We start from the raw sequence: 11779 nt of genomic DNA, 5'->3' as shown, positions 1-11779 counted from the left end.
TTTCATAATTTTCTAAGCATTTTAACTATTTAATTTCCTCAAATTTTTGTAGCCCAAATTTAGAATTCCAAATCCAGGTAGCCTAGGTTTAACAATTTATTTCTCCAAATCCAACTGTTAAAAAATTACCAAATTTAACCATAACTTCTACACATACAAATCTAAACATATCCAAAAATCAATAGTGAAAAAAATTACTAAACTCACCTAGAGGGAAGAAAGAGTTGCTCCCTTATTAGCCTCTACTTCTGCTCCTATTTACCTTCTTTCTCCCTTTCTCTCTCTATTTTCTTATATTTTCTAGTCACACTTTCTCTTTTACCCTTGCCTACATTCATCCTCACTATAGAACTCTAAGAATCTGGTCATCTTCTTCCCTCTTCTCTTTCCTTCTTATTCTTCATCTTCTTTTTCTTTCCTTCTTCTCTTTCCCAATTCTTCTTTTACTTTTTTCTATTTCTTTTTTTTTAATAATATGTTGGAGAAATCATGTGGTGTACAACCAGATGTCCCACTTCTTTAAACAAATTTCATTTTGGTCCTTAATCTTTTCAAAAGTCTATTTTACACCCAAACCTTCAAATCTTCGCTTTTAATTTGAATTTAAATTTAACTTTCTCCCCAAAATTTCGATAAATTAATTCTCCAATTCCTAATAATTCTATTATTATTATTTTTTTTTACAAAATTTGGGTGTTTTAATATTTTTCCCACTAATTGGGATGTGAGGATATTGCTCCCACATATTGGGATGCGAGGATTTTGCTCCCGCATATTGCAATGCAAGGATATTACTCCCACTAAATGGGATGCAAGAATATTTATTGTTGGGCTACAAGATGCCATTAATGCCCCAGAAGTGAGGAGGTCGGCATGATACAAGTTTGAGTGTATGAAAAATATATGATTAATTGAATTATATTCTTATAAATTACAATTATTTATTTGAGTTATAGCTATAAACTTAGACTAAAGAAGGTTTGGAATGAATGAAATTTATCTTGATGAGCAGTTTATTTGTATTTTATTTGTGCGGTACATAATTAGTACCTAATCCTTATATGTTCTCTTCTATTATTTGTTTATCTACTCACTGAGTTTATACTCACCCCTTATTTATTTATTTATTATTTTAACATTTTAGCTACTTTTTGCTTCACTAGTTCTAGCAAAGCATTAGTAGGGTGTTGTCCTCTCCTCCACTTTGTCACTTACAGTGTCTAGTGTCTGGTTGTTAGAGCTTAGGATTGTAATCCCATTCCTTTTGATCCTTGCGAAGAGGATAATATGTAAATATATTTTTTGATACACATAGTTGGTATATATATATATATATATATATATATATATATATATATATATATATATATATATATATATATATATATATATATATATATTAGTAGGTTTACTCTGTTCAATTAGTCATGTTTTAGGGAAAACTCTGTTAGTTTTCTGAGTAGCATCCATCTCTATAGGATAAGAATAGGTGTGACACGTTTTTTGATGCCCTTTGTTTTGATGATATTACTTCAACTTTCTCTTGTTGCTTTGTTCATCGATTTTGTTTATCAATGATTGATTACTGTGAGATGTTGATGAAATTTTTTGTGGGAAATTGGTGTATCCTCTAGTTAGTAAATGCTAGAGATGAACTTTTGTATCCCATAGTGGATTGGTTATCCCTCCGTGGTTTTTACTCGTTTAAATTGGAGGAGGTTTTACATATAAATTTGGTGTTGTTATTGATTTCTTACTATTGTGTTTTTGTGTTGATAGTGTTCTAATTTCTACTTAAGTGAATTACTTTAAAGTTGACACAAGAAGGGAGAATCAATTTGATTTTACTTCAAGAGATCAACTTATTGTTGGAAGTCTTGTGCATGTGAAATTGGTTAATTCTCGCATCACTATTTCACAACTTTGTTAGAACAGTGTCTAAATGGTTTTAATTGTTTTTCACTTTAGCCTACTAGTACTGCATTTGTACTGAAAATAGACAAAACAACTATAGGTAGTTTTCTAAAGTTTATAATTGGAAGAATAGAAAATTGATCTCAAATATTTCATTTAGAAAAAATTTTTTAACTAAACATTAAACTTTATTTTCTAGTTTTCTTGGAATAATTTTCTGATAAAAAGCACTGTTCTCCATGGCTAAAAAACTATGGGACTGTTTACAAAGTTTTTTCTGATGAAGAATTTAAAATATTCAGCTGCATACCTTCTCTTAATTGATGTTTGATTATTTTCTTGTCGGGGAAGGAAGTCTTGCTGCTAATCTTTTCTCAAAAGTTCTGGCTCTTTATGTTTATTTTTATTTGCATCCTCAGATTTTTCTACCTTGTAAAGAGGAAGTCTGGTATACGGTCCTAACAGGTGAACGATTGCCAGACTTATATAGTAGGAGATGTACCGCATAACATAGGGTCTGAGGTGAAGTGGAAAAACATATGCTAAGAACATTGTGAGCAAAATGACAAGAGAGATGATTCCCATGATCAGAGTGTAGTAGGCAAGCCAAGAAAGTCTGCTCACTGCTACGTGTACTGCAGCCATGAATGCTATAGACATCATCCCAAGAGCTAATAGGAAAAGACGTAGTGATAATTTGTATGCAGTAGCTACTAAATGATAATCACTTGTCACCGTCCAGAACATTGAGAAAATGCTAATGATGGAACTATAGAAAGCCATGGTGTTGCACACCACGAATAATCGAAACATATGCCCATTTAACATGGTTGCCATTCCTTTATCCGGATTCTCAGAGCCGTTATATCCACCAGGCACAGTGAAAGCAGCAGTAAAAGTGACAGTGGCCACAAGTGTTTCCACCATTAAGAGCATGCCAACCCATTCTTTAAGCCATTGCGTTGCAGGTGCCTTTTGGTAATTGGAACCTTTCCCCTTTTGCTTGTGAATCTTTAGATCCAAACTTTGTTTAGCCCCAGCAGACCACAAAGCACAATTTGTTAAAACCTGCAAGGTAAATTAGAGATCAAGCTCAAAATAATCATATTTCTATGTATAAGTGTTTAAGCATAATGATAATATACAAAAAAAAAAAAAAAATACAAAATATAAAATAGCTTAAAAATAACTTGACTATAGATTACTTATCATAAATAATCTCTAAATCTATCCTAATTCTAATCTAATGTATCAATAAATGAATATTAATGTTTTATAGATCGGAGGGAGAAAGAAATAGTAATTCATACATATTGCATTCTTGGACCTTGGCCGGAGACTGTCGGAGTTGCATCATAAGCTGTTAAGTTTTCATTGTTGAGAAGGTTTATGTTTTTTTTTTTTTTCCCATGTAAGAGAAATCACAACTGCAGGATGAGAGTGCATTGCAGCCAAATGTAATGGAGTATTTCCATTTATGTCTCTAGCATTCAAAAGCTTCTCGAGTGCAGGAGTTTCTAATATGTATTTTACCACATTATTTTTTCCACTCTTTGCAGCAACATGAAGAATATTTTGACCTTCTCTGCTAAGCAACTCTGTTGGATAGGGCCAATGCTTAAGCAACTCCGTGATTACATTAACATGCCCTTTTTTGCTTGCAATGTGAATGGGAAAGAAGCCCTTATCGTCCATTTCAAACATGCTCCATCTAAATTTTCTTGAAAGGAACCCAACTGCATTCAGATTACCTCTGTGTGCTGCCCAATGAAGCACATTTCGTCCTTTTCCATCTTTTAATTGCAGTAGTTCAGGATTTACCTTCGCCATCTCTTCCAACATATCTGAAATGTGAAACAAGAATGTTAAATATAAAAACAAGAATACTGAGATTATTCTTACATGTAATGAAAATATTTCCAGTAACCTCTATCTCAGTAGTATTGTCATATTTAGCAACTCAAGTAGGCAAACCCTTTGCGTTTGCCTAGTTTTAAGTAATTTTTCAATACACACCCACCCCAACCACCCACACCCCCCACCCCCCTCTCCCCTTGGTTAACTAGATGATCTAAAACATAGGCATAAAGGCCCATTGAATGTCGTGAAACAACAATGAAAATAACTAAATAACCAAAGATTCTTACTATACTATTTTGTGTGTATATATATAAGCTAAGCCTTAAAAATGACTTTATAATAATATGCCACCTAATTTAATAGGAAGGCTTAAGAAATCATAACATGGCATAACTTGTTTTTTTCTTTATTTTTATACTTTTTACATACAAAATTTAACTTATCATATTAGCCATCAATTTTTTATTTAAATATTTTTAAATGTTAACTACTAAATCTTATCTCATATAAAAAAAGTTATTTAAAACTTATTTTATTACATGTTTTAAGAATTTTAAAGGGATAAATTTCAATAATTATTCATGAACCTATACGATTGTAACATCATAGTCCCTCTAAAATTAATTTTTAAATTTTGTACCGTAAAATTTCCCTGACCTCCAATCACTACTTTCCCAATTAACACTGAAGTGGATAAATCCAACGAAATACTTAGTCAATATTTCTCTCTCCTCTCTCATACTATGTGTAACAAGATCATTCTCCAATTTTACTAATTATAATATTATTATTCTTCAACTTTAGTATTTGTAACACTATTATCCTTCAACTTGGTCATTTGTAACACTATTATCTCACAACTTTACATCAATGTAATGCAATTATCAATGTAACACCATTGTAGTTTAAAATCATGTTATCATGATCCCATCCAATATAGATATAGCATAGCTAGAATTTTAATCTTAATTTGTCTATTCAGCAATATAAATTTTTTTAATATTTTTTTAAACTATTGTTAATAGATTTGACTTTTTTACATTTTTTATTATAAATAGCATATTATTAAAAAAAGAAATTATTGTTAATTAGTCTTTATATTTTTTAATAATATGCTATTTATGATAAAAAAAATGTAAAAAAAGTTAAATATACTAACAAAAGTTTAAAAAAAAATTATATTGTTTAATAGACAAATTAAAATTAAAAATTCTATGGTACATCTATATTAGATAGGATCATGGGAATACAATTTTAAACAACAATGGTGCTACATTGATAATTGTGTTACATTGATATAAAGTTGTAGGACAATGGTATTATACTGACAAAGTTAAAGGATAATAATGTTACAAATGACAAAGTTAAAGAACAATAGTATTACAATTAGTAAAGTAGAAAGATGATCTTATTACACGTGGTGTGAGAGAAGAGTGAGGAATGCTCACTAAGCGCCACGTTGGATTTATCCACATCACCATTTAACTAGGAAACCGGTCATTGAAGGTCAAAGGTATTTTACTTTACAAAATTTAATAGTTAAGAGAGTTTTATATTATATTTTTAAGTTAATGGACCGTAGTGTTGTAATCATATAAGTTTAGAGACAATTGCTGGAATTTATCCCTTTTAAATTTATCAAGTTTACAATTTGAGGTCACATAAAATTCTGCTCATCATACTATATATCTCTAAAAATAATATTTTTTAATTAAATTTTGGTTAGATGAATTTTTTTTTATAACATTACAATATATATATTATTTATAGAATTTAAGCAATTATTTTGAAAACATTTGTTATTTTTAAATTTAAGAATTTTAATAATGATACTTTAAAAATTGCCATATGCCATACGTAATTTTTTTTTTTCTACTTTGTTTATCCTTCTTGGAATAATCTGATTTTTTTAATAAAATATTTTAATTGAGTATTATTTTATTTAACTTTTACATTTTTATTTTATTGATTTTATTGAATTAATATTTTATTTAAGGGTGATTTTAAACAAATTATTTACATATATTATTGTTGTATTAAATTAAATTGAATATTAGTTCCATGAAATTTTAGTGATCAAATTATCAAATTTATTCAATTGAATCAATTTAGAATTAATTAAATTATTATTATTATTATAAATTTAAAAGTTGTGTTAATTAAGATAATAAGATTTAATGTATTTATAATATTGCTTTGTAAGTAGTTAAGAGATATTTATTATTTTAGAATCACATAATTAAAAAATAAATAAATAGAGCATACCCATCGACGTGAATTTGGACGTCTTCTACCCTTCCCCCTCCTCTCCTCTCCGCCCCCCCCCCCCCGGCCCACACCCACCCCCCCCCCCCCCCCCCCCTCCCTTCTAAAAGTCCTCTTTCACGTAAATGGTCACTTCTCCCTCTCTTTGGTGTGCTTTTTCCTGCAAGCCTCACTAACAGCAAATGGTGGTCAACGACCCAACTCCATGAAGTGACGTCAATGAGCAAAGGATCAATAACGGTGACTTTTTTGTAGAGATAGAAGTAGCATGATTTCCAATCCTAAGAGTAGACCACAAGTCTCTATGATCAGTCTTCCCTTTTGTAAATAGGTCACCAAAATTTTGAAAAGCCATATGCAAGGATCTCAATGTTTGATCAGAGTGATTTTAAAGGCTATGTACTCCTAGTGAAGAGAGTTTTCAGATGGTACCAATGGTGCTCAAAATGGTGGTTGTTTATGGTGCCTGTGAGGAAAGAGAAAAATGGTTTTCTTGCCACTTTTCGGCTAGATTCCAACTGATCCAGAAGTTGGATGAGTGATACGAGATTACCGATGAACTCAGCACGCCAAAACCATTGAGATGGGACCAAGATCAGACACTATTTGGAAAAAGTGATAATCAGACAGCCTAAATTGATAGGTTAAATTTTCGAACCTTTTTTTATCTTCAGTTCCAAGAATTAATTTGACAATAATTTTTTACGTGTTTTAGGCTATGTGCAGATATATTGGGATTGGTGATATCTCAATGACTCCAAAGATTGAGTTTTCAGCTTAGTCTGAATGTTTGGTTAGCTATCCCAGAAAGTGGTCTTGTTTATAGTTGCTTCCAGCATTTTCAGATGTTCTAGACTCATTTCAAGTAGTAGAATTTTCAAAGGTAAATCAGAACTCAACTTGTGTAACTAGTTTTAAGGTAGTTGATAATCTTTAAAATATTTATAACTTAGTGAAATTAAGCAAAATGATTTTAATTAATACAAAGAAAATGTAGAGGACCTCTATGAATATTTTCATAATTTTTTTAAGCACTGGAGATAAATAATTGAACTAAAGAGAAATTAGGACTCAAATTGGAAATTGGAGATGTAGACATAGAATTAGGTTTTCTATAGGCCCCAGATGTGCATGAGATGATTGTTGTGGGCCCGAGGCCTTGTGTGTTGCTATTGTTGCTTTTAGTTGAGTTTCCTAGCAAGGGGTTAGGTTTATAGAGGAGATTCTATTGAAATTTTGGCAAAATTCTAAGATTAATTATTGCTTCTATAGTTTAATTTAATTAGTTATTTTGTTGGTCAATTGATAGAGGTCAGTTTTGGATAGGTGATTGAGGTCGGTCATCTTCTTTTTTCCAACTGGACTAACTATAGTCAGGTCATCAGTTCCATGAGTTAGATATTGATTATTTTTATAATTTCAATATTATTTACATTTTTATATTTAATATTTGTTGACATGCCCATGTAATCACTTACGCATATATAATTAGTTATTATTTCAGGAGCATCCCATATCCGTTACATTAAAATTTTTGTGTTGTGCTATCTTAATGATATGTTGAAGTTTATATATGTATATATTGTGGATGTGAAAATTCCAGGGTAGGTACGATAGAAATTTGCTGACTCCCATGGTATAGGTATGGATGGGTGGGGTAGGTGTGACACTATATTTCACTGACTCTCGTAGAAAAGAATTAAAAGAACATGTTAGATTTCAGGGCCAATGTATGAAGTCAGCTCCAAATATGTATTATAGATAGGTGTGCGCATAGCTCCAATTTATTTTCTTGTGCGGGAATTAAGTGACTTGTTTAATTGTTTGGTAAATTCTCAGTTAAAGAACTGCATTAGAATAGATGGTTATAGAAATTACAAAATAATTAATATCTAGACTCTATGAGTCAAATGCTCATTCTTGTTCAATATTTTTCCTCAGGTTGCAGGAGGAGAATTTTTCTTTTAGATTCTAATTCTAGCTTGCATTTTTTTTGCAGGTTATGGAACCGTTCAAATAGTTGTTTTTTATTGTATTTATTTATTTATGTATTTATTTATTTTATTTCATTACTAAAACTCCGTTGAGGCATTAATGAATATTTATATTAGCTAATAATGAAAATTGGTATGAAATAGATATCGACTACCAGGGTTGAGCTAGGATCCAAAATTGTAGTGATGTCTATTGGGTTGAGTTTGACTCCCCAATTTGGTTTTTAATATTTTATGATGATTTATAATATTATATTCTTTATGTTGCATCTTGAGTTTGAGTTTAGTATTGGGTTTTGAAACAATAAGGCTTACTATGAACTTTGAGGGTCTTATACCAATCTAAGTCTTAGTGCCGATCCGGTATATAGAATTGGGTCATAACACTTTTATTGGTATATGTCAACTAATTTAAAAAGTAATAGAAAATGATCTATTAATCAACTTATTTTAAAATTTAAAAATAAATGTTATATATTTTTATATCTTTTGTCAAATACAAAATTATAATATTTATTATTAAAAAAAATTTATATTAACTGTTGACATAAAATTATAATTAATATCATTAACAAAATTTTATAAAATGATTATGAAAATATAAATATAAAAAATATATATCAAATTATATTATTAAAAAAATAAATAATTTGCACAACGCATAAATAAAATGACTAATTCTAATCCAATACTTCTTTATACATTTTTTATATATATTTTATTATTTTGCAAATTAAATCTTATTATATGTAACTTGAAATCTATTTTATAATTTTACTAAACTTTTCTAAGAATTTTAAAATTCTCAAGTTTACAATTTTAAGTAGTATAAAAGTTTTCTCATCACATCATATATCTCCAAAAAAAAATATTTTTTATTAAATTTTTTGTTGGATTAATTATTTTCTTTATAAAATTATGTTATAATATATATTTAAATAAATATTCACTAGAAAATTATTTATAAAATTTAAGCTTTTATTTTAAAATTTAAGAATTTTAATAATGATATTTAAAAAATCGCTAAGTGACATGTGTTTTTTTTTCCCTACTTTATTTATCTTTTATTAATATAATCAATTAATTTAAAAAATAATAGAAAATAATCTATTAATTTATTTATTTTAAAATTTAAAATTAAATGCTATAAATTACAAAGATATACTATTTATTATTAAAAAATTATATATTAACACTTATATAAAATTATAATTAATTAAAATTTTATTAATCTACTGGCTGGCAGTACTTTTTTATACATTTTTTTTTATATATTTTGTTATTTTTCCAAATCTTATTACACGTAACCTGAAATCTACTTTATAAGTTGAGTAAAATATTTTTTTAGAATTTGTCAATTTTGAATTTATTAATAATTTATGCTTTTATAGTTATTATATTAATTTAAATTCCTTTATTATTTAAGTTTTTTTATTCAATAGAATTTCTATTCATCAAAATTACTTTAATTTTTATTTCTCACATGAACTAATTAGACAAAAAAAAATTTTAAAAATTAATACCAAACTTTTTTTTTGTGATAATAACAAACTTTAATTAACATTATATATAATAAGTTTTAGATCAATAATAAGTAAAGTGTTCAAAGAGAGTACTATAAAGTGGAAGTGCTCCTAGCATTTCTCAATAGGTTTAACCAATTATACTATGGTATTTTGAATCAAATTCAAAAGGGTACATTAGAAGAGTGATTATTCAATGCTATTTGAGTAAATGCATTCTCTCTCATATGTGGGTGCACTATTTTCGATAAATGTATTGGAAATCGTAATAAATAAGGATAAAATTAAAAAAAATAAACAAATGCTTCATTAATTTCTTAAAAACTTGTCACGTGATATATTAAAATATATAAATTAATTTAATTTAAAAATAATAAAAATAATTTATTAATTAAATTATTTAGAAATTTAAAATTAAATAGTATATGTATATATATTAAAAAATACAAAATTATATAATTATTATTAAAAATATAAGATATTATATTATTATTTTTGATAAAAAATATTTAGAGAAATATTATGAATAATCATTTAAAAAAAATACATACAATTTTTCAAATATTAATATAAATTTAAATTATATTTAACATAATTAAAATTTTATTAATTATTTTATAATATAATTTTAAAATATAAAAAATAAATATTAAATATTTATATAATTAAAGTAAAATAATAAATAATAGCACTGCCAAAATGATTGGTTAGCAATAAAACGAAGGAAGATGAGAAAGTAATAAACGAAGAGGAGGAATTATTAGGTGCACCCGGTGCACATACATCTTCTTTCACAATCATGTGGGACTCACTTTCTATATAATAGAAAGGACCCACTTTCTGTGAGAGAGGGAGCATTATTTTTTAGTGCACCGGATACACTTAATAATTAGCCAACGAAGAGAGTGAAAGGAATATTACAGACACAAGTACCTATTTTGCCTTCAATTATGGTAGCATGTGCCGGCGGGCTTCCTTCTAGGTTGTTAAGTGAATCAGTATTCCTTGCTGGAGATTGCAAAAGTAATCGAAAGATCAGCAGGTCGCCAATTTTGACAGCCATATAAAGCGGAGACCAGCCATCCTTATTCTGATAATTCCACACTTGTGGATCTGCAGAAATCAAGAATTGAGCCACATCATGGTGGCGATTCAACACAGCCTCATGCAAAGCAGTGTTTCCGTGCACATTTTTTGTCCTTAATGGTCCATCATCACCGGTGCTTTCGGCAAAATCATTTTCAGAAGTGAAAGAAGACAGATCTGAAGCAATACCTGTGCCATGGAAATCTTTTCCACAGCAAACAAGAATTTGAATAGTATAAAGCATTCCACTTCTAGCAGCAATGTGCAGAGCAGTATCGCCAGCGCCGTTCTTCTTAGAAATAAGCGAGGGAAAGTGATACGCAATGAGTTGGGAAATCTCCTCATTCCCTGAACTTGTAGCCATGTGAAGCAAGGTATTTCCTGAGGGACCAAGTTGATTGAAGATGGTTGACAGAGATACTTTTTTCTCTGCTGAAATTCTTTCCAAAGCATCAATGAAGTTGTCAGCATTGCGTTCCCTTACAGATTCGTGAAGTGCAGCATATATTATAAAGTAATCAGTCATCTTGCAGTCCTCTTCATGCAACATTTGCAGTCCTTCTGCATTCATTAATGTTTGTAGTCGCTTGCATCTCTGCTCCCAGAAGCTTTCTTCATCTTGTGTGACTACGCTTATTTCCAGATCCATCGAGCCTGCCGAGAGTGACTGGTCTAGGTGATATTAGATTGGTCTTCTCATTCAAGATGGTGAGAGTTTGAAGCTAATCCAGCGAAATCAATAAAAATATAAATAAAATTACTCGGCAATGTGAAATCAAATAAAATATGACTTGTTCAACCACCCAAAAAAATTATAAAATACGACTTCAGCTCTGGACAAATAATATAATAAAAGATTTGGCAAATGGCAATAGTAAAGAAAGACTTATTGGTATATTTTGTTCTTGTGCCGGTGTGGATTATGTAATAAATTAACTAATTATTTTCCAGCTCTCCGTATGCAATATAATAATTGGTATTTAATTTTAAGAGGAAATAAGGAAGAAATATGTATCATACTAGAGCTCTGAAGTCCTATCAGTTTATTTCATTTGATTAATAGGAAATGATAAGATATAAGTGATAATTTACTCGTATGTGGTATGCTTGTCATTGAGGATTGATGAGACTACTCTG

The 11779-nt window shown here is 29.0% G+C and overlaps 1 pseudogene; it reads right to left on the bottom strand.

Annotated features, from left to right (window-relative positions):
* Window positions 1-2277: 2277 nt before the first annotated feature.
* LOC110655697 (protein ACCELERATED CELL DEATH 6-like) lies at window positions 2278-11291 on the bottom strand (annotated as a pseudogene).
* Window positions 11292-11779: the final 488 nt, after the last annotated feature.

The sequence above is a fragment of the Hevea brasiliensis genome, chromosome 6 (assembly GCF_030052815.1).
Source record: "Hevea brasiliensis isolate MT/VB/25A 57/8 chromosome 6, ASM3005281v1, whole genome shotgun sequence".
Taxonomy (NCBI): domain Eukaryota; kingdom Viridiplantae; phylum Streptophyta; class Magnoliopsida; order Malpighiales; family Euphorbiaceae; genus Hevea; species Hevea brasiliensis.
The sequence above is the reverse complement of the archived record's forward strand: the minus strand, read 5'-3'. Positions and strand labels throughout refer to the sequence as shown.